Source organism: Thamnophis sirtalis, unplaced genomic scaffold, assembly GCF_051295495.1.
Source record: "Thamnophis sirtalis isolate CommonGarterSnake01/CBP01778 unplaced genomic scaffold, rThaSir2_p1.2 scaffold_1, whole genome shotgun sequence".
Taxonomy (NCBI): Eukaryota; Metazoa; Chordata; class Lepidosauria; order Squamata; family Natricidae; genus Thamnophis; species Thamnophis sirtalis.
The window spans coordinates 145,591,757-145,618,617 of NW_028261381.1; positions in this window are offsets into that span (position 1 = coordinate 145,591,757).

The following is a 26,861-nucleotide window of genomic DNA, read 5'->3' on the forward strand; positions in this document are numbered from 1 at the left end:
GCAGTAGATGTGTCAAACTGGATCCTCAACTCCCAAACAAGCAAATAGAAATTGTTCATTACCCCCAGGATATGCTTAAATTGTCTGCTTATCTGCTAATTAACCAAGTTTAATAAACACTGGTTTAACATGTTATTTAAACTAGTTAAGAATCTGGTTTGGGATTATTCAGTAAAATTCGTGACATGGGGGACATGGACATTTTAGTCTTAGTGAGATGCTCTGTGCATGATGCTATCACATCTTTTCAACATTCTCATGTGGCTGTCTAAATTTGAAGGATGATGCAGTACTGTACTTGTTTTTGTCTGCTCACTTTTACTGGCTTTTCTCCTCCCAAGGTTTGTGAAAGAATCTATTATGATCAGAACTGCCCAAATAGGAGTAATCTTCAAAATGATTCAAACTGGACAGTAGAAACCAGACTGGCAACTTTATCATGCTTTAGATATTCAAGATGTTTTAAGGATCTTATCTCACATCATTCTCTAAGGCAGGACTGCACTATCATCCCTTCCTTGCAGATTAAGTATCTGAGGATACTTAATATAGAATGACTAAAATAGAATGACTTTCCCTAATCCAAACTAGCTTTTTTTTACATTTTCTAATTTACTTGAATGGAGTATGGCTTTGGTCAGCAAAAATCCCTTCTTCTGTAGCAATAAAAAGGGGAGAAGAACACTCACACAAAAATAATTATTTACACCATGCATTAATTAAATAATCAAACCGATTGTCCTTTTATTTAAAACTGGTAATTCACATTGATCATCAAACAGTCTACTGGTCCTGGATTTTTTCTTGGATGAAGCTGGTTAATTATTCATGAATTTCAATGTAATGGAGTAATTATTCTTGCTGGCAATCATTGCTGTATATGGAATTATCTAAACATGAATTTGCTTTTTATTGTTTAGTGAGTCCACATGTATTCTTCCTTACAGCTTTTACTGTTTGATTGAAAAGGACAGTGTCTTCTGATTCCTAGCCAGATTGGAAGTTTGAGAGGAAAAAGGACAACAGAACATAACAGAATGTGACAGCCTATGTGACGGGTGCTGCTTACTATTAGCTGATCATCTATAAGTGATTCCTTTGAGTTTTCCCAGTGTCTTTTTATTTAAGAAATAAAAGGAGAAACTGAGATTAAGATTTAATTAATTTAAATTAAGCACATACATTCATAGTGTGTTCTGATGTGCTTATGTTTGTGTGTGTATATGTATCTTTACATTATGCTAATCCACACTGTGGGACAAATGAATCTGTTATTGGCATGCTTGAACAAATAATATTTTAATAGCTTTCTACCAAGAATTACAAGAGGGAAAAATCAACATAATATGTAGCACATGGTAGGCATATCAAATTTATAACCTCTGTTTCACTACTGCAGAACTTTTGGAAACAATATGGCCTCTAGGATTAGCTGATAACAAATCCTGCATAAGGCCATTCAAAGGGCCTTAAATTTATATGTCTCCCTTGCCCCTTCCAATTATTATTCTGCCACTGCTCTTTTTGGCATCATTTTTCCCCATTTGATTCTGAACATGTGGATGTACAAGGGAAATTAGCTCCTTGGTGAATGTGTCAACCAATACTAGTGTTCTGCAATTTTACGTGACAATTTAATATAACTTTGTGGGGTGTTTTCCCCCTACTGAACAGTTATCACTATGGCTATTTCTCCAGTTAGTATTTGCATCTAGCATGAAATTGGTATGAACTAGCTAGTAAAAAAAAGGAAGTATTGCACCAGAGAAGAATTTTAGATAAAATAAGATAAAATGAAAGCTATAGCCAGAATAAAACTGTCAAATACGACATGATATTATCAGGCATTGCACAATTTTGTGTTTAAAAAATATCCACAATTAACTGGAACTCTGGGAGTTAATATCTCAGGACATAGTGCTTATTGCTTAAATCCATTAACCATCATATTAGACCAAAACAGCAAATTTACCCCCTACTGCACAATTATTTGTTTTAATATTAGAATCCCTGCACAATTTCTCTTACCACTGTAGTAGCTAGAAAGTTTAGGATTAGATCATCCAATCTGAATTTCATCTCTCAAACTTCTTCCAATTCCTAAAGATAATTTTGATGACACCCTTAGCTTCCTTTATACCTGACTCCAATTTATCTCAATGAACTAAACTAATGTGGGAACTCCTTAGGAAAATGAAAAGAAAAAAGGAGAATAAATGAAAACTTCTTCCCTCCCATTTGTAGGAATGCTTGTTAGGTCAGAGGGTTTTCTGTGACCAGGAAAAAGGCTTTCCATTAACATCTGAGCTGGAATGTTTCTGAGAATATATTCCAATGGAGAAGACATGTCCATAAACAACCTTCAGGTAGCATTGAGTAGCTTTCAATAAATGTGATAGGACCTCCCTTGATGTGATCAGTTGTCATCGAGCTCTGTAACAGCAAAATCAATCTTACAGATATTCTGATTTCAAGTTGTTTAAAGCCTTATGTCACATTTCACTCTTGAACCTGGCTTAGTAGTTAATTGGCAGCACTGCTGTTGCTTCAATAAAAATATCATTTATGCATAGCCAGGTATACCATTCAGCAACTTGATCAACCATATTATCTACCCATTACAGCTTCTCAACCAGGGTACAAAGTATATTATGGTATACTCCATGTGTATGTTTTCTGTGCAAGTGTAACCCCATTAGATCAGATGACTCTCCCAGTTCCTGAACCTGGGAACTATCCATCCCAAAGTATAGTTAGGATAGAATCTTAGTCTACTAACTGTCCACATCATCTATGCCTCCAAACACTGGTTCAGAACATACCCAACCTCTCCTGAGTAGATGAGTATTAGTATGAGTAGATTTTAAATAAAGCAACTTTACATAAAATTTAATGGCTTGAAAATAGACACAATCTGTGATCTCACCCTTTCTTTTTTAACCAGGGCAATTACCAAGGAAAAAAGGTGAAACATTTCAAACTTCAGATTTCCATCCAAGAATTTAATTCCTCCTTTTAATTTCAGTCCATGGTGAAATTGTGTTTTTTTTGTTACGCAGGAGAATTAACAGTGTAGAATTAATGTCTTACAAGTATATGCACAAAATGTATTCTTTATTTGTCTCAAGAAAGAGAGCTCAGATGTCAGCTGGTGCTATCCCCCTATTCTATCTATGGTTCTATGATCCACAGATGGAATGGAGAGTTTGGTCTATTAACATATGACAGGATTGGCAAATGATCTGTGTCAATCCAACAGAGACATTCCATAAACCAATAACAGTGACGTGCGGTGAGCTTTATGGCTGGTGAGGCAGCTTTTTAGGCTTGTGGACTTCAACTCCCAGAATTCCACAGCCAGGCATGCTCAGTTCCGATTTAAAGCGACAGCATTTCCCCCCTTGCAAAATAAGTTTTCCCATTCTTTTTCTTTTCCCTCCCCCTCCTTCCTCGCTCTCTCCCTCCCTCCCCCCTCTCTCAAACAGACACACACACAGAGAGAAGTTGGATCCCTCTCTCACTCACTCACTCTCAAACAAACACAAACACAAAAGTTGGATTGGATATATTTTCCAAAGGCTTGAAAGCAGCTCCTCTGCCATACCCCCCCCTTCCCCTGCTGCCTTCCGATCAAACTTTTTTAATTCCTCCCCCTCCCCACACATGGACCTTTTCCAGATGTTTCAGAGATGATTTCAACTCTGCTTCTGCCTGCCCTCATGAAAGGCCAGAGCTCTGAGTCAGACTGAGCTTGTTGCTCCCAGAGAACTCTAAAAAGCCTCTAAAAATGCCCTCTACAGGAGACGAGAGAACACGTGCCTCCTTTGCATACAATTTTATTTTGCTTTTTAACCCTTGCTTATCTCTTAAAAGGTGAAAAATTGCTTATGCACAGGAGGCCCTTATTTCTCTCGCCTCCTCCTATAGTTAACACTAAGCACTGTTCCAAGTCACTGTGACTTGGAATCTGGCAGCAACTACCTTGGCTTTAATTATTTTAAAAAAATTCTTTAAAATTCTTTCCTTTTCCTCATGACTGGTGAGGCCACGCCTCCCCTGCCTCTAGTGACTGCACGTCCATGACTAATAAGTATATTACAGCCTACCATAAAACTGTAAAAACAATTGAGACCTCTTTTCAACAGCCAGGCTGCCCCACTTTGAAAATTCTTATTACTGTGATTATTTTTTCCTGTTCCCATCAACTATTTGCATAGATTCCCACTGTCCCATAGACCTTATTTATAAGGACCAATCACTTGTGAAGTGGATTTTTGATGTGTGTGTGTGTGTCCGTGTGTGTGTCCGTGTGTGTGTAAATATCTGATCTAAATTGGACATACATTTTATGTAAGTTTCTTTTTTCAGATTTGCACTTTAAACCTATGACAAACTTGCCCATACATTTTAAACAAGTGTGTGAAGTTGCCATTCCAAATTCCAGGGAATTCAATTAGTAAAAGAATCTGAAGCAGTAAGGAACATCTGTCTGCCATTTACAGTTATAGAGGTGCACTAGCAATTCCTTCAAAAATATTCTGGGAAAATTCCATTAATGAAACTGGGGGGGGGGATGGGGGTGTTGGTTCGCCATATTCATTCTGTACTCTGTAATCAGGGAATAGACTGGCATTCAAATAACAATATAATGTAATACTGGTTGCTCAGAGTTGAAATATGAAGTTCTTGGTATTCTCCGAGCTTGGCTATTTGCTTGTAGATGTTTTATTATCCAACTGAATAACATTATAGTAACAGTAACTGCCACTTGCATTGATTATGTCACCTAGTTGGGTAATGAAATGTCTGCAAAAATAACAACAGCAATAAAAATAAACAAAAAACCAACCAAGCTTCCACAGCACCAAGAAATTCACACAGATAACAACCTCACCTATATAAAAAAGAATAAATCATTTAACATTCATAACATCTGGTCTGTATTTAGCTTCCAAACTAGGATTTGGCCAATCTGGTTTACTTTGATCTGTACATTTGTCAGAATTATCAGATTGTAGATTAATTTGGCATTTCATACAGCTAAAGGATTTTAGACTTTTTAAATCTATCTATCTATCTATCTATCTATCTATCTATCTATCTATCTATCTATCTATCTATCTATCTATCTATCTATCTATCTATCTATCTATCTAAACCATAGAAACATGATAATGGCAGTTTCCCAAACATCCTTGAGGCATTCAGTAAGATTAACAATGTACTTATAATAATGTATCTGCAGTGTGGCAGAAAAAACTTGAATAAAAGAAATAGAAGTGTTTTTTTTTTTTAAAGTGATTAAAGAATGGTAGAATTATGAATGAGTTGATATGGCTTCTATACATGGGAAACAACAGAGGTAATACTCATTGTTATTATTATAATTGATCACCCAGTCAGTCAGACATTTATTACTACTATTATAATATTATCATTATATAACATAATGTGAAACACAACTGCCAGTTGTTTATTTTGGTTTGGCCTTCATTCACATTGAGTTCTTCTCAAGAATTTAGAATGTCATAATGTATCAGTATAGTATATGTGATGGAAACTTTGTCAATGTACAGATTTTCTAAATGTAATCCAAGGCTTTTGGTGTGATACCCAGAGTCCCAAGAACCACTGGGATCATGTTGTTATATCATTTATATCATAATCTTTCAACTTTGATTTTCAGACTGTGATACCTTGTGATTATTTCCACTTTTTTGTGTTCCAATATATATATAATCCACTGGAATTGCCACATCAAGATTCACACTTTCCTCTTTTCAATCACAGTTAAATCTGGTGTGCTATGCACCAAGACCTTTTCACTTTGTATTTGGAAATCTTGAATTGATCTTCTTAGATGCAGAGAAGGCTTTTGATAACTTGAACTGGGCTTTATTAGTCAAGGTATTGGAAGATAATAGAGTTTGGAAAGATCTTGATAAAGTTACACTTCACAGAAAGCACAACTAATTGTTAATGGAAATTACAAAACCAAACCATGTGAGATACACAGAGGAACAATAAGACAAGATAAAATGATTAAAGGAACAAACATTTAAAAAGAGACTTATAAGTTAAGAATTTTTGCAAATGACTCAATATTGGGTTTGGAAGGTTGTTTAAAGAAATTCAAAATATTAATAGGCAAATTAAAAGAATTTGATGCATTAGTAGGATTTAAGATTAGTAAACAGAAAAAAAGATGTTAACAATTTTTTGGGGTTCTAATATACAGATGGGAAATATACATTACATTATAATTATGCATTACATTACAAGTATAAATTATATTATAATCTTAAGGAGAATTATTATAAAATGATAAACTATAAATTTTCAGAGAAATTGTCTAAAACATCAAATTTATGTTGGAAATTTTATCATGCTAGATGGATCTGTAAAAAAGTTAAAGGTTTTGGATGTATATACTAATTCAGATGATTTAAAAAAATTAATTTACAATTGAAATTCAAGACTTGTATCAGTTTTGGGATTGATAGACAAACATTAGGGGAAAATCATGGAACTTTGTTTTTATATATGACAGCAAGATTATTATATGAACAGATAGAGAGATTCTATGATACCCACAAATGGTGGAATGTTTGGTGCAGATGAACTTTTAGAAATGACCTAACTGATTAGAAAAAAAGACAATATCTTTTATTGGAAACCCGTTATAGATTTTTGGGTGAAACAGAAAAAAAATGAATTATGACTTATGTTTTTGATGATTATACAAGATTGTTTAAATAATTGAATTGTGTATAGAGCAAGAGGTAAATTTATAATTGTAACCGCTGTAAAGAAAATCAGAAACTATCTCTATCTCCCTCTCCCCCTTCTCTCAATGTTAGCTCTTTCTTTTATCTTCCTTTCTGTTTTCTTTTTTCATATTTTATATTAGTGTTTGATGTTTCCTTAAAGTTTTAATGCAATTATAATTTTTTTAAAAAAATATTATAAAATATAAAGGTACGTCTCGATTATGGCAGTTAATGAATTCCATGAAATTGTTGCATTATTCAAATTTACATCATTTAACAAAAATGAAATAAAATGGAAAAATTCCAGCTTGACAGAAATAAGGAATCAAGCATTTGAAAAGATGAACATTTATACAGGTGGCATCAACTTGAAGTGTTATTGTCAAGCCAAAAAAACAATTGTTAGAAAAAATGATTTTAAAGAATCCAAAGATTTCATGCCAGTGTGTGGGAAGTTATCATCAAGCCCTCTCCCAGAAAAATGAAATATCCTAGGAAATATTGAAAAGGCAGAATATTTCTCTGGATGTGAAAAAAGAAACATGTTTTAAAAGACAGAATAGTTGCCTGTAACTTCCTGCCCATCCCCACTATTAATGGGCCATTAAGACGGCCAAGCTAGTCCACTTTACATAATAAAGACTTCACCAGCAGCTACAGGAAAGCATGATAATATTGGCCCTTTACTCAACTGACCACATGGCATCTGAGAACTCAACCAAACCTGGATTCAAAACACAGCCCAGAGGCCCCATGGGAGTCTGACATGGCCCCATGGGAGTCTGACAACCAATCAGAATACATTTCTTACACAGGAACAGGAAACAGAGAGGTGGGACTGAACAGGTTATAAAAAGCCTAGTAAGCCCCTCCTTTGGCTCTTCTCTTCTTCTCCATCAACATTGAAGCATGTAATCACCTTTTCTGTTCAGGACTCAAGCCATGTGGTCCTGTCCAACAATAAACCATCTTTCCAAGCAGCCTCCATGTCTCCAGTGTCTTTATCCCCACTTGGAGCCGAACCCAGAAGGAGATTTCTTTCATCAAGTGGAAACACAATAGATCACAGTGAAGAAACGATTGTCCTAGAGCTTATGGTCAATCACACAAGAAGACAAACTACCACAGTTGCTCGAGGTGGCGCAGTGATTAGGGTGCAGGCCACTTCAGCTGACTGTTATCTGCAGTTCAGCGGTTCCAATCTCACCAGCTCAAGGTTGACTCAGCCTTCCATCCTTCCGAGGTGGGTGAAATGAGGACCCAGACTGTGGGGGCGATATGCTGACTCTGTTAGAGAGGGCTGAAAGCCCTATGAAGCGGTATATAAGTCTAACTGCTATTGCTATTTCCAACTTGTTTAGCTATCCAGAATATTCTCTACTACCTCAATTTTCTTTTGCCATTCTTTTTCTGGGCAGATGGGCTCCTTTCCAAACAAAGTTTTGGCTGCAGCTGTTCACTATTTTTAATATTCTAATCATTCCTCAGAGGCCTAAATGAGGCCTAGAGGCATAGTTAGAAAGACAGATAACATTTGAAGATGATACTTTGCTTTGCAGACTGATAGTTCCCCAAGTATTTATTTAAATTAGGAGAATCGTAAAACCAAACAAAACAGCAGTGAAATGAGACTCCTGCAGGAATCAACGAGGTGTCCATGAGCACATAGGCAGAGGAGCCATACTGAAGAACTAGAATTAAGAAAAGAGTCCATTGCAGTCCTAACTTTAACTCTGAGCACAGTTTCCTAGTAGGGATGTTATGGGAAATTATGATTTCCTTGGGGTAAGATGGATGGCCTATAAATTTAATAAACCAGCCATCCAACAAATACATAAATAAGAATCTTTGGAACTTCTCAGAAGTTCAATGCAGGGCAATCTTTGGTTTGATTTTTGGGTGCTTTAGAAAGCCAGACCTTTACTTCAAGTCAATCAAGGTAAGGTGTTCTGGTCCACCAGTTAGAAACAGGATTCTATGTTGCTTTGACAATGGCTTTTGTTAGGCTTTTTGTTTGAAAATGTATCAGAGTGATGCACCCTTTGGAAGTTATGACTATCTCTGTCTATTACTCTATCCACTACAGCAACATGCATGCTTACTTGTGAGTAAATTCTGTTGAAAACATGGAACCTGCCCCTGAGTAGAAATGAACATGATTGCACTACAACAGGGATGTCAAATTCACGTCGTAATGGCATCGTGACATGACGTATTGTGATCTTTCCCCCCATCACTAAACCAGGAGTGGGTGTGGCCAGCACGTGATGCACCTGACCCACAGGCCGTGAGTTTGACAGCTCTGCACTACAGTATGAGTAGCAGCAACCACCACAACATTTCTCACAGCCTGATTAAACTGATTTTATCATGAAGTTAGAATTCAGCTGTGATTGAGCAAATCTCCATTAGTATTACTTTAATGCTTTCAGAATTAGGTAATTAGGAAACATGAAACTTTGCTGCTAAAGAAGATAGCTACTTATCAGGGAGGTATTATCTCCTCCCATGTCAATTGAAAAGAGCTCTTGGTTATTTGGTTAAAAGTAATCATCTTAGCTAAAAACATTTTGGGGGGGGTTAACATTAATAACACCTTTTATCTTATTAATTTTTTAAGGTGAAAGTCATTCCTTTTGCACAAAGGTACCAGTAGATTAAAGGAAAATGCAATCTTATATGATTGAACAGGAGAGAAGAAATGCAATTTAGAAATTTGGTTGGGTGCATTTTTTTTCTCTATGACATATTATGGAATGAAAAGTTGGATAAGAAGCTAGTGTCAACCCTGAAGCTGGCCTGAGTGAGGCTATTTTCTGAACTTCAGAGTTGCCACACTGGAATTGAGGAGTAGAAAGGAGGGAAATAGAGATAGAGGAGGTTGTAGCCAAAACAAAATACTTTCTCCTGGGAACCAAGGACATTCCCACAAGTGATCAGAGAGAGGTAGAGTGATGTTACCAGGCAAGCAGATGACACAATATTGGGCAATGTGACTGACTGTTTGGGGAAGGGGAAAAACATTTACTTTTAACTTTGTGAAAACTGCAGGAATATTCAGAGTTGGTTTTCACCAGCCTATGTCAATATTATATTTCCAATAAACCAGTTCTTTGAGGAATCTAACTGCCTTGGAGTCCTATTTATTATGGAGGTATTACTTGGAACCCTGACAGCTAGATAGAAAGAAAATACATAGCAATGAGTACACCATTGGAAGAGAGGAAGAATAGGTTAGGGATCTATTGTTGTAGAGAAAATCTATGTGGCTGCTAAAAATCAACACTGATTGATCGCACATAATCAGTCAATTATCTCTCTCTCTCTCCCTCCCTCCCTCTCTACCTCTCCCTCTCCCTCCTCCCCCCCCTCTCTGTAGTAGGGGAACAGTACTGCATTAGTTGGAACAAGAGTCTGATAGAAATAATTTGGTGCATATTGGTCATAAAAAGGGTATATTCAAGTTGTGTAACTGTCTAGAGTCTAGAAACTGATTGAAAGGATAATGATCCAGGTCACTGATAGAGTTCTGGAGTAATCTACTTGAATGCTCAAAATTCAAGTGGCAGGAAGAGAAAATCTATTTAGGACCTATCTGCAAGCTCCACTGAGCTGCACAATCACAGTTGCTTCACTGAGATTCAGCTGCCCTGTAGCTGAACTGGAATAGAATTTGCTCTATTGCCCAAGGAGGATAATGTCATGGGAATGGTGGCCCAAGTCAAAGCTGGATGGGTGTATAAACCATTTCTGGAGGAGATTATACAAATGCTAGAGATGAAGGGAAGGGGCTGCTTGCTGTTCCTTGTATGTTTGATTTTACATGAGAAAATATTGCTTGAACAGAACCTTGTTATAGTTTTTAGGTTGGTTATGAGCTCAGTTTAACATGAAGAAAAGCTGAGCACTAAAATACATATAAAATGTTCCTCCTTCAGCCTTGTTTCTCTGCATATTCATGTTGTCTTCAGGGAACTGATATTTGTGTCTTTATGGAATAGGTTTTTCAATTTTTGCAGCTTATCTGTTTTTTTAAGGGTTTTACAGTGCTTCAGATTTGATTCCACAAAGATACTCCAGAGAGGCTGGCAACATGAACATAGATTCTGTTTACAACTCCACATGCAGCCATGCCTTTTCCTTGGCTTTTGTGGCCGTGGAAAGCAGGTGCTATGTACATTTGTGCTCCCACAGCATCTTTTTTTAATTGAAACAGTTATCCAGATATAGTTTAAATAAATTCCCCTTACTTTGCCAACAGGAATTAAATACAGCAAAGTTTGGCTCTGGGCAAAAGCAATATTTTAGAATTCAGGGTAGCTTTAGATTGGGTTCATCTGACCAATGTTTAGTTCTATAGTCTTTGGCTAAAAAATATTATATTTTTTGCTTCTTGAAGTTTAGCATTATAGCATTTGAGCTATGATGACACATTGGTCAGAATGCAGTATTGCAGGCTAACTCTGCCACCCTGCCAGGAGTTTGGTCCTGACTGGCTCAAGCTGACTCAGCCTTCCATCCTTCTGAGGTTGGTAAAATGAAGACCCAGGTCACTGGGGGCAATATGCTGACTCTGTAAGCTGCTTAGAGAGTACTGTAAAGCACTACGAAGTGGTCTATAAGTATTATTGATATTACTATTTGCCACCTTGATAGATTTAACTGGACAATAACACTGGCTCCTTGAACATTTTGGGGTATATCTTATATATTTTTTCACAGATAAACAGGAAAATAACATTTAATTTAGCAATAACAACAGCAAAAGCACTTAGACTTATATACCTCTTCAATGTGCTTTACAGCCCTTTCTAAGTGGTTTACAGAGTCAGCATACTGCCTCCAATAAGCTGGGTTTTACCTCATTTTGCCAACTTCGGAAGGCTGAGTCAACCTTGAGCCGGTGAGATTTGAACTGCCAAACTATTTCTGCAGCCATCAGTCAGTAGAAATAGCTTGCAGTACTGCATTCTAACCACTGTGCCACCATGGCTCATTTAACTGATCATGTACCATTTTATAGAAATCAACTGTTCTTACACAATGGCAATGTGCACCCTTTAGTGCTTGTTGGCTATGCTGCACACATGAAAGAAGCATACAAAAGATTGAACTGTTGTTGAAGCAGATGCAATACGCCAAGTATAACTAGAATATTTGTGGAGATCTAAAAGTAATGGCTCTGCTGCTTCGAATGTGGCTTGGATATATCAAGTACTGTTGTAACATACCGTATGCAAAATGGTACAGCTGGGCAAGAAAGTTGTGTTACATTAAAAAGTTATATACTGCTGTCCTGCTGATTTTATGATGAATGCTTTGACCATGACACTACCTTCCCTGTGAAACTGCTCAACCCAAATTTGGAAGGCTCTGTCCTTATTGTCCTTTTGTGGAGTTGGAGATCTGTCTGTTTCTGTGAGTTTTGAGTGAAATTGTTTGTAAGGGGCATTGTAATATGACTAATGTTCTCAACTGAGAATCTGTTTCATCTTTGAAATATATTGTATTTATAATCATTTTAAAAGCCACCCAGAATAGCTTGTTTTAGATGAGAAGTCATACAAGTTGAAGACATACATAAATTAAAATAAAATAACTTGGTCACTTAAGCTCATGCCTAAGAAAGTTCCTGAGCAATCCAGACAAATTGTACATATTATTAATTCTTGAAGTTCATAAAAGTCATGTTTTTCAGAGTTTGAATTATGTAGATAGTAAAACATAACAATTATTGTTCAGTCTGACTAAAATAACATGATGTACATTTCAATATAATTATTTTTTATTACACAGCTTCATAACTCTGTTTTTCCTCTGTTACTTTGCAACATAGTTTTATAATTTAGTGATTAAGTTTAACATTTTAGCATTTATGCCTGCAAGTTATTTTTTTCTAACTTAATCAGGAATTTTTATATATTACCATCCGAGCTCTCTAAAACCTATTACAAAAGTCCACAGTATTCTGCCAGTGACCATAATAAATACATTTAGTTTAATTTTATTTTCCAAACAGATCCAATCAGGCACAGGATTAAACTAGTTAATTGTGCTGTGGGAACATCTGAATACAGTCAAATGATTTCATTTAGATATTAAGTCCTCCCAAAATGAGAGATGGAGAGAACAAGGTTGAAGAGATGGAGAACAAGCTTACACTTAAGCTAGGGGTAAAAAATAATATATATATTAAAATTGTAATATACTTATTTTCTAGACCTTATTCAATTTCAGTTCAGCAGGTGCAGTGAAAAGGAGGAGCACCTGTCCCAGGACAGAAGTGGGAGTGAAATGTAAAAGAAAAGGCAAGCACTAATTCAGAATCTCAAGAACTACTTCAAGAAAGAAGTTGTAACTTAAACGTTGTTGTTTTATTATTATTATTTTTAAAAATGGCTTTATCACATTTTGTTGGAAATGAGTTAGTTTTATTCAGAGCTGGAACTGACAGTGAGGTTTTAGTCCTGCTACAAAGTCTTAAGGAAATAAGTTTTTTCTACAGGAAATATTGTGAGAAAAAAGCAGTTTGAATGGATGGATTTTTTACTGATGATTGTGTCATGTGTTTTTTTTCTCTAGAAAAGAACCCAAGGAAGGAAATGAGTAGTAGTGGCAAAAGAAGATGACAATCTTGGAGACTGCTATGTAGACTAAACTTGGAAACCAGCTCCACAAGAAGGCTAAACCTACGTCTAACTGAGATTGGCTATACTAACAGAATTTTGCAAGTTTTCCATCCTTCTCCTTTTTATTCTTTAATGAACTTTAAGGAATTAGGGAGATGCCTATCTGAGTTGCTTCTGAATGTTATCTCATTGTTTTGACTTTAAAAAACCTGCTTCAGCCCTTTTTGCCTAAAAACAGTTTCTATCTCATTTCACCAAGATTATCTATCTTATTTTCCACATTGACTTTCTAATCCATAGACAAGTTCTGAATGTGATGAATTCCAAAACTTATTTCAGCTTTTTCTTTCTCTGTTCTTGAAATTACCACATTTCAGGCTCTACTGCTGGTAAAAATAATTTAGGAATAAATAACTAGGCTGTCTAGATCTTGTTAACATTTCCCTCCTCACTGATTCAGTTCTGCTCTGTCCTAAAAGTTTTGAAATTCTGTATGAATGGACTGACATTGTTTTATAAGTTGTAAGATTATATTTAATGGAAAAGATGAGTGATTGTCTGAATATGAGATAAGTTATCTCCCACTTTATAAAGGAAGTTCATACAGAATGCGTAGTTACTATATTATGATTAGGGTTGCTAAACCCTTGCCAAGTTTCTTCTTGGACTGGTGAGCCATGTTTATGAACTCCTCTATTATATATTTAATAGTAAAGATGTGGGTGGACAAGGGAGTAAAAATCAATTTAAAGCCAACTTGGTCAGTACTAATGAGGACTGACCTTTGCAGCAATAGTGGCTTCCATTTATTAAAGCAGGGGCACAACCATCTCTAGGCTTCCGATCAATCTGCGTTGCTTAGGGTTGAGGAATTTCCATTTAGGAACTTCTGTTCAGGTGATAAAGAGACAGATTCAATGGAGATCTGCTCATAAAGATAGTGCTGGAAGCTACTATTAAATTCCAGCTTCTGTCAGCTTAAGAGCAAAAACTTTTAATGAGGAACCCATTAAAGTTGACCTAATGAATTAGAAATGCTTTTCTTCACTGGCTAATTACAGAGTGCCTGGAATATCTTTCAGCATAGGCAATTTACACAATACCGAGCCTTTGTGTGTGTTGTCCATCCCCCTCAAAGAACCTGTTGCATGGCACTGATAGTAAAACATGTACATCTGCTAACCTCACAGAGGAATTGGCATCTTGACTTGGTTTCCCTGAGCTGCATTTATACATGTAGTTTGGGATTAAAGGATGGGTGATAAAGAAGGGGAATTTGCTTAATTTTCAAGACAAGGGAGAAAGGCAGAAGTGCTAATGATTTGTTTTGGCCAAGGGGAGACAACATAGTTATATAAAAGACACACATGTGTTTTTCATTCAAATTAAATTTGAAGCACTTGACTAAGACTTAAAAAAATACTGTACAAAGGATTTCCCTCCCCTTTCTGCAGGAAAATAAAATATGAGATAACTTTACAAGAAATATTCAAAGGTGGGTTTTCTGTTTTCTAATTCTAAAAAAGCTCCTACTGCACATCCTTTACTCATAGCATCACAAAGCTTCCTGTCAGGTTTCTAAGTAACACCCCAACCGAAAGAAGACTCCGAAGCTTGAGTTTCCTCAAAGTTCCATTTTATGAGAGATGTCATATTGGCATATCTGGGAAAACCTAAATCTGAATGTTTCCAGGTTTTCCCCACCCAAATGAAAGTTTGAGTCCCTGCCCAGCACCCACATGTCCATCACGTGGCCCAATCAAGCACAGTACCAAATGGAGATGCTTCCCAGTCTTACCACTCAAGGTGCAGGGCAAGATGTCCTTGACTCGCAGAGAAAGGAATGTTATTTAGACTATATCTATCCCTCTCAATATAATCCCCCCTCCCATTTTTCCACAGCAATAAATGTGGCAGGCCTAAAGGTCTTATGCAAAAGACACCTTCCAGGCCTGACACTTCAAAGATGTATAACTTTCAGCCAGGAGGTTATTACAGATGCTTTAGTTGATTTCATACTTTAGATTGCTTTTTGCTAAAAGGAAATAATTATTAGTCCTCTTCTTAACTCATTTCAAAGTGTTTTGACACATTTCAATGTAGCTACAGAAGAAGTCAGAGGATTGACTTCTGTGCTCAACAAGATAGATGAGGGGGAGTGTGACTCAGTTCTTTTTGGACTTTCAGCAGCTTTAGATTGACTATGGTATCTTTATGGATCACAAATAAGACTGGAGAAGTGGCAGCTTAGCTTTTGTAGTAATTCAACTTATATACCATTTCACAGTGTTTTTCAGGCCCCTCTAAGTGGTTTACAGAGACAGCATATTGTCCCCAACAATCTGGCTCCTCATTTTACCAACCTCAGAAGAATGAAAGGTTGAGTCAACCTTGAGCCAGTCAGGATAGAACTACTGGCAGGGGGCAGAATTGTACTACTGCATTCCAATCACTGTGCCGCCGTGGCTCTTTCTAAATTTCACCCTTACTTTTTTAATACCTGCACAAGACTACTGAAGAAGTTAATCAGATAAACCTTAGAGTTATTGTTATGCTGATATTACTAGATTTATTTCTTTGTGGCATCTTCAGGAAATCTCCCCTATATATCTGCTTGCAGTCAGTTATGGGGTAGATCAGGGATAATAAATTAAAACTAAATAGAGGTAAGAGAGAAGTGTTTATTGTTAGGTTCCATAATTCTAGAGAAGTGGTAGATCTAGCTGTTCTGAATAGGATTATTCTTTAAAGATTGATTAAATCCTGCCTTTATTATTTTTTTATAAATAACTCAAGGTGGTAAACATACCTAATACTCCTTCCTCCTATTTTCCTCCTGAAGAACCCTGTGAGTTGGACTGAAAGAAAGTGACTGGGCCAAAATGACCCAGCCAACTTTCATGCCTAAAGTGGAACTAAATATTCCAGTACAAGTTTCAGGTTTCTAGCCTTGTGCCTTAACTACTAAACCAAACTGACATATAGTACCTCAGAAAGAGCAGATATATATGGTCTGTAGATCCTTTTGGGTCTAAATCTCTTTCTGGCTTCCCGAGCTGAAATTTTAACCAAAAGGTTTGTTATTTTAAATAATCTTTGGCTGATTAACAAAACTTTCTCCTCCAGGAAAAGTGACTGAGAAATTACGGCTCATGTGCTGGCAATGTCCAGGCTTGACTATAATCATGTAGTTTATTTGGATTTGTCTTTGTGCCTGCACTATAAATTGCAATTGGTGCAAACTCAGAATTTGCACCAACTGCAATTTCTAGTCCAGGTAGGAATATTCTTAGGAAGAATGGAAAGGGACCATTTATACCTGTGTTTAAGAGACTGCACTGATTGTCATCTGTTTCTGGATGAAATATAAAGTGTTGGTTATTACCTTGAAAGCCTTTCATGGCTTTTGACCATGCTACCTTAGATAATGTATCTTTATATACAAACCTTTATGCTTATTGAGAACCTCTGAAGAGGTTTACCCAGAGTTTCTCAAAACTCATCTGACAGTGAGTTAAGGTCTTCTCTGCTGCTGCCCCAGTTCAATACATTTTACCAAGCGTGCTTTTATCTGTGGATTTATGTCTTTAGGTAGTCAGTGATATAGCAAGTTTGGTTCAATTAATAGCCAGTGGGGACTTGTATAAACCATTTCTTCCCTCCAGTAGAATCATGAAAGAAGGAATGTTCTCTTGTTAGGCCAGAAATCAAAATGATGTTGCAGCTTCAAATAAATGGTAAAACATTAGAAGCTGCCTTACCCTGCATCAGTTCACTCATCCAATAGCTCCATCAGACTATTGGTCCATCAAGTATTGACTATGCTGGCTGACAGAAGTATCCCAATGAATGCTACAGCTTGAGTTCTCTTTTATTGGTGCATGAAGAAGATTGAACTGGGGTGCTTCTGCATGTAAAGTTTATGTTCTGCTATAGAATATAGTTTCTTCTTTAAAGGTCCAGGTCATTTGTTATGTTGACAGTGCAAGGAATTGTTGTGCCAGATCATTTGTTGAATATTCACCTATCCTCAAAAGAGAAATAATGGAAGTAAAGGAAACCATCTATTGCTGTTCGTTAGGCACCAGTCAATCGCAATTGCATTTTGTAATGTTACTGATGAAAAGACCCTGTAACTCATAATGAACTGGACGCTGTGTTTTCACACAATATGCCCTATCTTGCTAAAGAAAGAGAGGAGACAATTGAAAGCATGAACAGAATGCCCATTCAAATGTAAATCTCATGACTAACCATGATGATTAATAGCATTAATTACTTCGATCCATTTCCCAATACTTGAGCCCAAATTTGATGGTCTGGTTTCCCTTTTCTGATACTAATTTTATCAGTTGTCTTTAGTTAAACAAAGAAAGAAAAAGCTCCCTGAATTGTTTCTTAGGTTTACAAAAGAATTTCAGAGGAGAACAATTCTTCAATTCCACAAGCTTTGGTCAAGCAGTTCCATTGTGACCCCTCTGAACTGCTGTTTCGCAGTATCTTCATAGTCTCAGTCACCCATCACTATAGCCTGTTCTTTTTTCTGTTATTTTGGTACCATCATGGTTAGATGAAATGCTGTATGCTCTCATCACAGTCAGTTTGGCTGTAAGATACCAGGTCAGACTTTTCTGACAAGCAGTGGTTATTCAGCTAACTTAAAGTAAGCAACAATAAAATATTATCAGAAGATGTGATAGACTAAATCAAGATTCTCTTAATGTAGACTTACATTAAAATAGAATTTCACCAGTGGTGATATTTATTTATTTATTTATTTATTTATTTATTTATTTATTTATTTATTTATTTATTTATTTATTTATTTATTTATTATTAGATTTATAGGCCACCCAATCCCGGAGGACTCTGGGCGGCTACTGGTTCTGTGGGTGTAGCTTGGTGGGCATGGTGTGGCTTGGTGGGCGTGGCTTGGTGGGCGTGGTAGGGAAAGGCTACTGAAAAATCTCCATTCCCACCTCACTGTGGAGTCAGCCAGAGGTGGCATTTGCTGGTTCTCCAAACTATTCAAAATTTCCACTACTGGTTCTGCAGAACCTGTCAGAACCTGCTGGATTTCACCCCTGGAATTAGCTCATCTGGTCATGTTTCCTGTCTGATCTACCTGGGAAGACTGACATTAATCTTGCAAATCTGAAAATACAAATCTCCCACCTTCTCTTTACAGCCTAAGAAGCTAGAGAGGGTTTCTTCAGAGTCTCTTTATTTATTTATTTTAGGAAATTTATACTGCGAACGCACATGGTGACTCATTATGCAGTGACAGCTCCCCCCTCTTATCTGACCATTCCCTAGACAATATTTCTTTGCTCTTGCACAGGGGCTTTCTGATATACAGTTACATATTCAGTGCCAACATTTGGATGGTAGATTTCTAATGTCACTATTCATATTAATATGGATCTCCCATTTTCAAGTTTCCTATGATATTTAAAGCAACTCCTAGATCAACAAGCATTCAAAAATGAAGTATAATTCTGAGTTGGGAAATGTCTAGCACAAGTTCTAGAAACTTGTCAAGAAAAAAATATCATAGCAGTGATTCTCATCATTTAGGAAGTGACTGTGAAGCAGATAAAAAACGGCTGGACAAATTCGCAGTGACTATCAGAGTTTCTGATAGCAGGACATACCTATTATGCACATTTCCATTTAGTGTGCCCCCTCCAAAATCATTTTTAATATTAAAAATTTATTAAATGAGGGACTGTGGGTTATGGGTATAGGTTCTATATATTAAAATTTTATTACACAGTGAGGGACTGTGGGTATAGGCTTTATACCCACTGGTCTTTGCACCAAGCATGCATGTGCGAAGCCAAGCAAATCTGTTTTGCTGATACTGCATCTCCTCTTATTTATAACTTGTAATTCCTCTCTTTTTCTTCTTTTTCTTGAATAGGCATCCTGTATGTGGTCTCCTTTAATGGTTCAAAAATTGCACACTGGGTTGTGGCAGCCATGACTACTTTCACAAAATGTAGGTTAAATAGTTCCTCTATCATCCAAGTTACCACTTTTAAAAAGGGAGAGTAAAATCTTCATGCCCAGGAGCTAAGATTATTTCTATCATTTCTCTGGAGGAGAGAGAAGTTTCTTGGAGCTGTGTCTCACTAATAGCAGAGGGAATGGTCTTTTCTCTTCCTTTCTGCCTGGTTGGTTGTTACTTTGCAGACATTGAAAGTGAGCTGCAATATTTGTGCTAGCTAGCATTTTCCTACTTTCATGATGCTCTTGACCTAGCATTAAGTGGAGCTCTATGGGAAGAGCGCTTTTATAGAGGACAAAGAAAAATTTCAGTCCATTCTCCAGTGGAAAACAATTGAGAGATTTCTGTATAGTCGGGGTTGTTATGCTATGCACACACGCAACTGAGTGTACAGGAGTGTGCTGTAAATCGCATAATAAAAATTGTCCAGCGGCATTAGAATAATGCACACTGTAATTATAAACGAAATAATAACACATTGTTTAAATTGTTAATCTGCTCAAATGGGAAGGGCAAAAGACTAGAAGGGAAAAAGAATCAATAATAGCCTCTCTGGTGTTTAAATTGCATGGAGCCCCCCCCCCCCCCGAATATCTAGTGCCTCTGTTTCTTGGTTAATCATTTGGAAACATCTGAAATCATATCCAAGCTTTCTTATAAATCAAATGCAACTCTGGTGAAAGTCCATTGCTATCACCTGTTGGAAGCAACTTCTTTTTCAAGAAAGAGGGGAAACATACTCTTATTTGGCATATCAGTGATATTTTGTCCTTTGGACCCTGTAACTTCAGTGACTAAAAATAACACAATTATTTTCCACCTACATTATAGAACTAGTATAGGGTGTAGAATCTACAAAGATTACCACACTTTGGGTTTGTTATTTACATACAACACAAGGAATATATGAATGCTCTGGTACCTCTCCCCTAGTTTTGGGTATATTGTGTGTTTGAGATTTTTCAATAAATTAAAATATTTAATCCTGGAGATGATAGGGTTAATTATGTTTAAGAACAATGTGATTTTATCTGAACCACACTCTTCTTTTAGTCAGGTGCTTTTTTGTCTCACTTGTGTCCTCAGTCCTTTCTAAAAGTGGCTGTCCTGTAAGGAAGAACATTTACAGACTAAGATGTCATTAGAGGAATGAATATAACCAAATAAAACCAAAAGCCCAGTTAAAATCTACTTTGTGATGGTAATGGCAACTACCAGTTAATTAGTTGATAAAGTTTGGAAATGCTGTTTTTAAAAAGGAATTTGTGATGATTGCTACAATAACAAAAGAACACCACAAAGAACCAAAACAAAAAAGGGGGGAAAAACCAGATAGAACGCCAATGTATCCCAGAATATCCCCTCAGATAATTGCCAGGCAATACTCAAGATACCTTTTTGAATAAAATTCTAGGAAAAGTACTGAAAGTTACCATTAGCTTTTCTTGAATAAATCAGTTACTGGAGCATTTTCCAGTTTGAGTTCAGACCAGCAGCTCTGGTCAAATGTGATATATTCATAGAAAACAGACACAAACACACAGACACAGGTACACACACACATACATACACTGTTCAAGAATTGCATTTATACATTGAGCAACAGATAGTCCATCCTGCCAGAGGTCTGCAATTTTGCCTACTTCAGCATCCTGCCCCTGGTGAGCTCTTTAACTCCGAAGACAGCAACAAAGCAACTCTAAATATAGAGAGAAATGTTCATATACACAGAATATGGCCACCCAACTTAACCAAATGACTTTTTCCAGAAGATAAAGAGAACAGGAGATCTGTTAAGCTCTTGGTAGACATTCTTCATTGGCGGTGTCTGATTTCATGGATTACAGTTGTGGAGGCCTGCGATGTGTTTTCTTTTGTGTTATGGCATGATTTGCTTCAATCCTTTTGTTTGCTGTTTCTTTCTGATGGGTGAGATCTCAAAAAAAAGAGAAAGGAATTTCCTATCAGCTGAATCACTTGAATTGACAGTTATTAGGAACATTCTTTTTAACCACTGTGTATCTCCTCTGCAGAATCAGCATACTGATTAAACTACATGATTGAGACGGATGGATTCACTTTCTATACAAGTGTCAGCAGAAGCCCAATTGAGAGCTTTACAAAAGAATAAATGGAGGCAACAATATGCTTTTTTGAGAGATGTTTTTCAAATGCTAACAATGAAACAGAATTAGTGATGCATTCTCATTTTTGCAGGCATTTGTTAGAATCCAAAACTCTGAAGCTGCTATGAGTGATTTTCAAAATACCTATACAATCCAATTGGCAGCCTGAGTTGCATATTCGCATTATCTTGTCAGATGTTAAATTTCTAATGAATAATTATTGAGATTCTTATCCTGTCCCCCTCTCTTTAGTAGACATGTGCTTGGACTTTCAAATGGCTTTCGACAAACGCTCCCGAGAAAGCATAGCAGTTATGTGATAAGAAACATTCCTTAGTGGACAAGAAACACAGAGATATAAAGGGAGAGATGGGCAAAGGCTATATCCCGATTAGCAATGGAATCTGGAGAAAGCTATGATAATATTAAAATAATACCTGCATGTCATCGCACAAAAGGCACAATAATGTAATGATATCATGATCCTTGTTAAATAAGTCAGTGTGTCTTTGGCATTGTAGTATCATGACAAACATGTTGAGATTTCTATCTTCTTGCTCCACTCCATTGATACTTGTGCTCACTAGTGATTTCATATATCACCCAGCTGTTACCAACAAGATTTAAAGTCTGATCCTCATTATTGTTCTTTTGGCATAACAGTGATTGGATGACTCTAAAGACACTGTTAGTTGCTGATTTCAACATGATCTATGTGGGATCCAGAGGTGGTATTCAGCCAGTTCTGACATGTTCTGGAGAACCGGTAGTGGAAATTTTGAGTAGTTCAGAGAACTGGCAAATAGGCTGGTCCCGCCCCTGCTGCCTCCCAACCTCCCAGCTGATCTTCTTTTGTTGCTCTGAACAGGGGAATGAAGCTGGAAAGCAGGTTAGTGGGGTGGGGACCGAATGGGGATTTTGCAGTAGCCCACCAAGCCATGCCCACAGAACCGGTAGTAAAAATAATTTGAATTCCACCACTGGTGGAATCCCAATAAAGCTGTACTGGGACTAAGTTTTTTTTTTACAAAGTTTGCAGATGACATTAAAGATTTAAAAAAAGGAAATGCTAATGAATGGAAAACGATGGTGAAAACTAAAAAAAAGAACACTAAAATAAAAAACATTTTAGAGGAACTGATATTTTCCAAAATCTACATCTAAGCTTTCATTCAAGTTGTGCTCTTACCACTACTGGGACCATTTTGGTCTTTATTTTCCACAACTCTTCTCCTTCCCCTCCTCCAGACTCTAGCACTTCTCCAGGTTCTCATACTCCTTCTTCCTGATGTTGCTGTCACCCAGTAATGCTATATTCTGGTACTTTCTCTACTACCATGAGATCTGGTCGCTTGTACTTCCTAATACTTCCTTCCCCACCTGGATCTGGAAGTCCTACAGCATCTCAGTGCTCTTTTTTTGCATGACCTTCAGTAGAATCTTCCAACTGTACTTGGGAGAGTTTGGCCAACACACAATTCCAGCTACATGGTTGTGCCTTTCTGTAACAGTCTGGACTTTGGGTCCTATCTATTGTGGTAAGTAGAATTATAGAATTATGTTCAGAATAGAAATGTGCAATAAAACAGCAGAGACATGTAGGGCAGGCATCTAAATATTAAAATGGGGAAATAGTCTAGTAAAATGCAGAGACACCAATTAAAGACCCTCTCTGGAATGTGATATGATTTTTGTGGTCTAAGCTTCTTCCACTCTCAAAAGTGGAGGGAGTGCAGAAAGAAATGATGTGTGATGATGACACGAAATTGCATCTTACTTTAGCTACAGTTTGGGTGTGAAAAAGAAATCTTAGCAAGGACATTTTCTGATGTGTGCAGTTCTGTCATAAAATATGTTTATCCAGCTTGGATACCTCACTGGTTTGTCAAAGGCCAGTCAGTCCAAGATGGAAATGTGACTATCCCTTGAGATGATCAGTTGCGATAAGATGGACTCTGTTACATGCAATGCAATCTAGTCATAAATTTAAAGTTCTGCCACAGTGGGGTTCGTTTACAACTAGAGGTGCAGATTTCAAAACACGAGACTACCTTTGTCCTTGAACAAATAATTCTCTGATACATTATGCTCTGGATTTGTTGAAGTACATAAAAACGATCACTTCTCCTCTAGGCTCTTCGGAGATTGGGGTCATTAGGGCAGCACAGTCTGGATTCCCTTTTTTTCCTCAAGTCTGGAGAAATTGAACTCTTTGCAATTCAACATGTCTGCATGTTTGCTTAGCCATTTAGTGAGAAGTTTCAAATTTCCCCACAACCCAGTACTGTGAATGAAATTTTCTTTTCTTTTTTAATTTGTTTTGACTTATATATCCATTCAACTCACGCAATGACTTTGCTGGCTGACCAACAAATTGTAAAATGATCATAAAAGCAATATGTATCGAAGACAAACAAATCAAATACTAATTTATATAGTATAATATCCCTTGGAGATGGACTCATTCAATCTTCTGGCCCTATGCCCACGGAAACAGCCACATTTTCAGTGCTTTACAAAAACATACTTGAGGTCACTGTAAATATTAAAACTCTAATTCATTTCATCTAAAAATTGCCTTTGGATATATTGAATGGTATATGCAGTGGATATCCAGGTACATACTCTGAAGTAATTTCAGGTTGCAGTTGTGTTGAGAGGGTGCTTTCTATGCCTGGTTTAGTTCTGGTTGGGAGTGTTTCAGAAGGGTGTGTTATATGGGTGTTTCAGCAGGTGTGGATGGCAGCTTAACTGTCTAGAACTAGATCTGTAGTGCTGCTGAATGCTTGAATAAAAGTGAGTCTATGATTTGGATGAGCTCAATGGATTGGGAGTGGCTGGTTTACACCTGGAAGTTAAAGGGGGGACTTTGGATAGGGAGGTGGTGGCTTCTGGTGTGGTGATGATGGTGGGGGTTGGTTTGTTCAGGTAATATGGCTCAGCCAGTAACCTGATAGTGGTGAGGGACAGAAGGAGTTATGGTGGAACACAGGAAGGCATACTCAATGCTTTTTACTGACTCCTTCTTTCAGTGGGCTCAATCCCAATGCCCAGTCAGTAGATCAACAGTGGCCATGGCCTCAAATTGTTTCCTTAATGCCAGGGTAGTGTGTAATAGGATGCTTCTCAGCCATGATCTTAGTATAGTTGATAAAGTATGTGTAATCTTGAGATCTTGAGTGAGGGTCCTATAACAGAAAAGTACCTACCTGGCTTTTGAATGAGGAACAGTTACAATTTCAGTGTGGGCACAGAAGAATGGCTTTGTTTAGAGTCCAGGAGACTCTGGTGACCTTCATAGACATTTCTCTACAGATAATCAAATGTGAAGCTCTGTTTGAGAAATTGGGCTCCAGTGAACAGATGGGATTTCTACCTTTGTACTGACCTTCCTGCTGCCCAGAAGGTTCCCTGCCTGAGCTCTCCATACTGTACTGAGTTGGCAATGGTTTTCCCAGACTTATGGTTCTGGGAGATTTCAATATGCCTTTGCTGGACTTGGAGTTTGAGGTTTTTGAGGAATTCAGGGTCATCATGGCTATCATAGACCTGTCCCAAATCACTGAGGGCCAGGATAGGACTCACATATTGGATTAGTTTTAGTCTCAGGTGATATCAATATGATTTGGAGAGGTGAAATGTCACTTTTTTATTGCTCTGGAATTTTTGAGTGTTACTGGATTTCTTAAGAATATCCAGATGAATCTGGTTTTCTTCTCCTCTCTCTCTGTGTGTATGCACACCTTTCAATCAGTGTTAACTCCAGATGACTGCCTGGACTAATCCCTGCAAATTTCTTGGCAAGATTTCAGTTGTGGTTTGGCATTGCCTGTTTCCTAGGGCTGAGAGAGACACAAAAGCTATCACTGGATCATACAGAGTTGAATGATCCCTGACCTTTCTCCAATCTTCTCTTTTGCGGAAGGTTTTGAAAAGTTTCAGACAGGATGATATTATTATTATAAATTATATCTCAGCGGCCAGTTGTTTTGCTGGATTTGGCATTAATTACTAGTCTGGCCCCACCCAGGGGCCTAGGACGTTGTAACGTATTTTTGTAATATGCGTGCAGATCCAAGCAGTGCGGCTTTTTGCATTTGACTGATGGTAATTTTGTCAATTTTTAACTGTTTTAAATGTAATTCCAGTGCTTTTGGAATAGCACCCAGTGTGCCAATTACTACTGGAATTACCACTGCTGGTTTGTGCCATAGTCGTTGAATTTCAATTTTTAAGTCCTGGTATTTTGCGATTTTTTCACATTCCTTCTCGTCGACCCTGCTATCACCTGGTATTGCGATGTCTATATTGTAACCTTATTTTTCTCAACCGGTGTGATGTCTGGTGTATTATGTGCCAGCATTTTGTCTTTTTGTATGCAAAAATCTCACAAGATCTTGACCATCTGATTTTCGGTGACCTTTTCAGGCTTATGTTCCCACCAGTTTGTTGCTGTTTTAATATTATAATTTTTGCACAAATTCCAATGGATCATTTGTGCTACTGAATTGTGCCGCAATTTATAATCAGTCTGCGTGATTTTTTTACAGCAGCTGAATATGTGATCAACAGTTTCATCAGCTTCTTTGCAAAGTCTGCATTTGGTATCATCAGAGGATTTTTCGATTTTGGCCTTAATGGCATTTGTGCGGATAGCTTGTTCTTGCGCAGCCAGGATTAGTGACTCTGTTTCTTTCTTTAATGTACCTGTTGTTAACCATAACCAAGTTTGTTCACTGTACACTTTATCTTTTATTTTTTCCAGAAATTGGCCATGCAATGCTTTGTTCTGCCAACTCTCCATTCTTGATTTTATCACATCTTTTCTGTATTCTTGTTTTGTCTGTTGGGCCTTCAGTAGATTTTTGTTCTTTACTTCAATTAATAGATGTTCTTGACTTTCTTTTAAATAATCAGCCAGTGCATGTTTTTCTTCTTCAACTGTTTGCTTCACTTGTAATAATTCTCTGCCACCTGATTTTCGGGGCAGATACAGTCTATCAGTATCACCACGTGGATGTAAACTGTAGTGCATTGTCATTAGTTTCCTGGTTTTTCGGTCCAAAAGGTCCAAATCAGCTTGTGTCCAGTTAACTATACCAGCTGTGTATCTTATAACTGGTATTGCCCAGGTATTTATGGCCTTGATTGTATTTCCACCATTCAATTTAGATTTCAAAATTTTCCTAACTCTGTTGATGTACTCTCGCCTGACAATAGTTTTTACTTCTCCATGCTTGATGTTATCCAACTGCAGAATGCCTAAGTATTTGTAGGCTTCATTTTCGTTGCATTTAATTAGTTGGCCATTGGGCATTTCAATTCC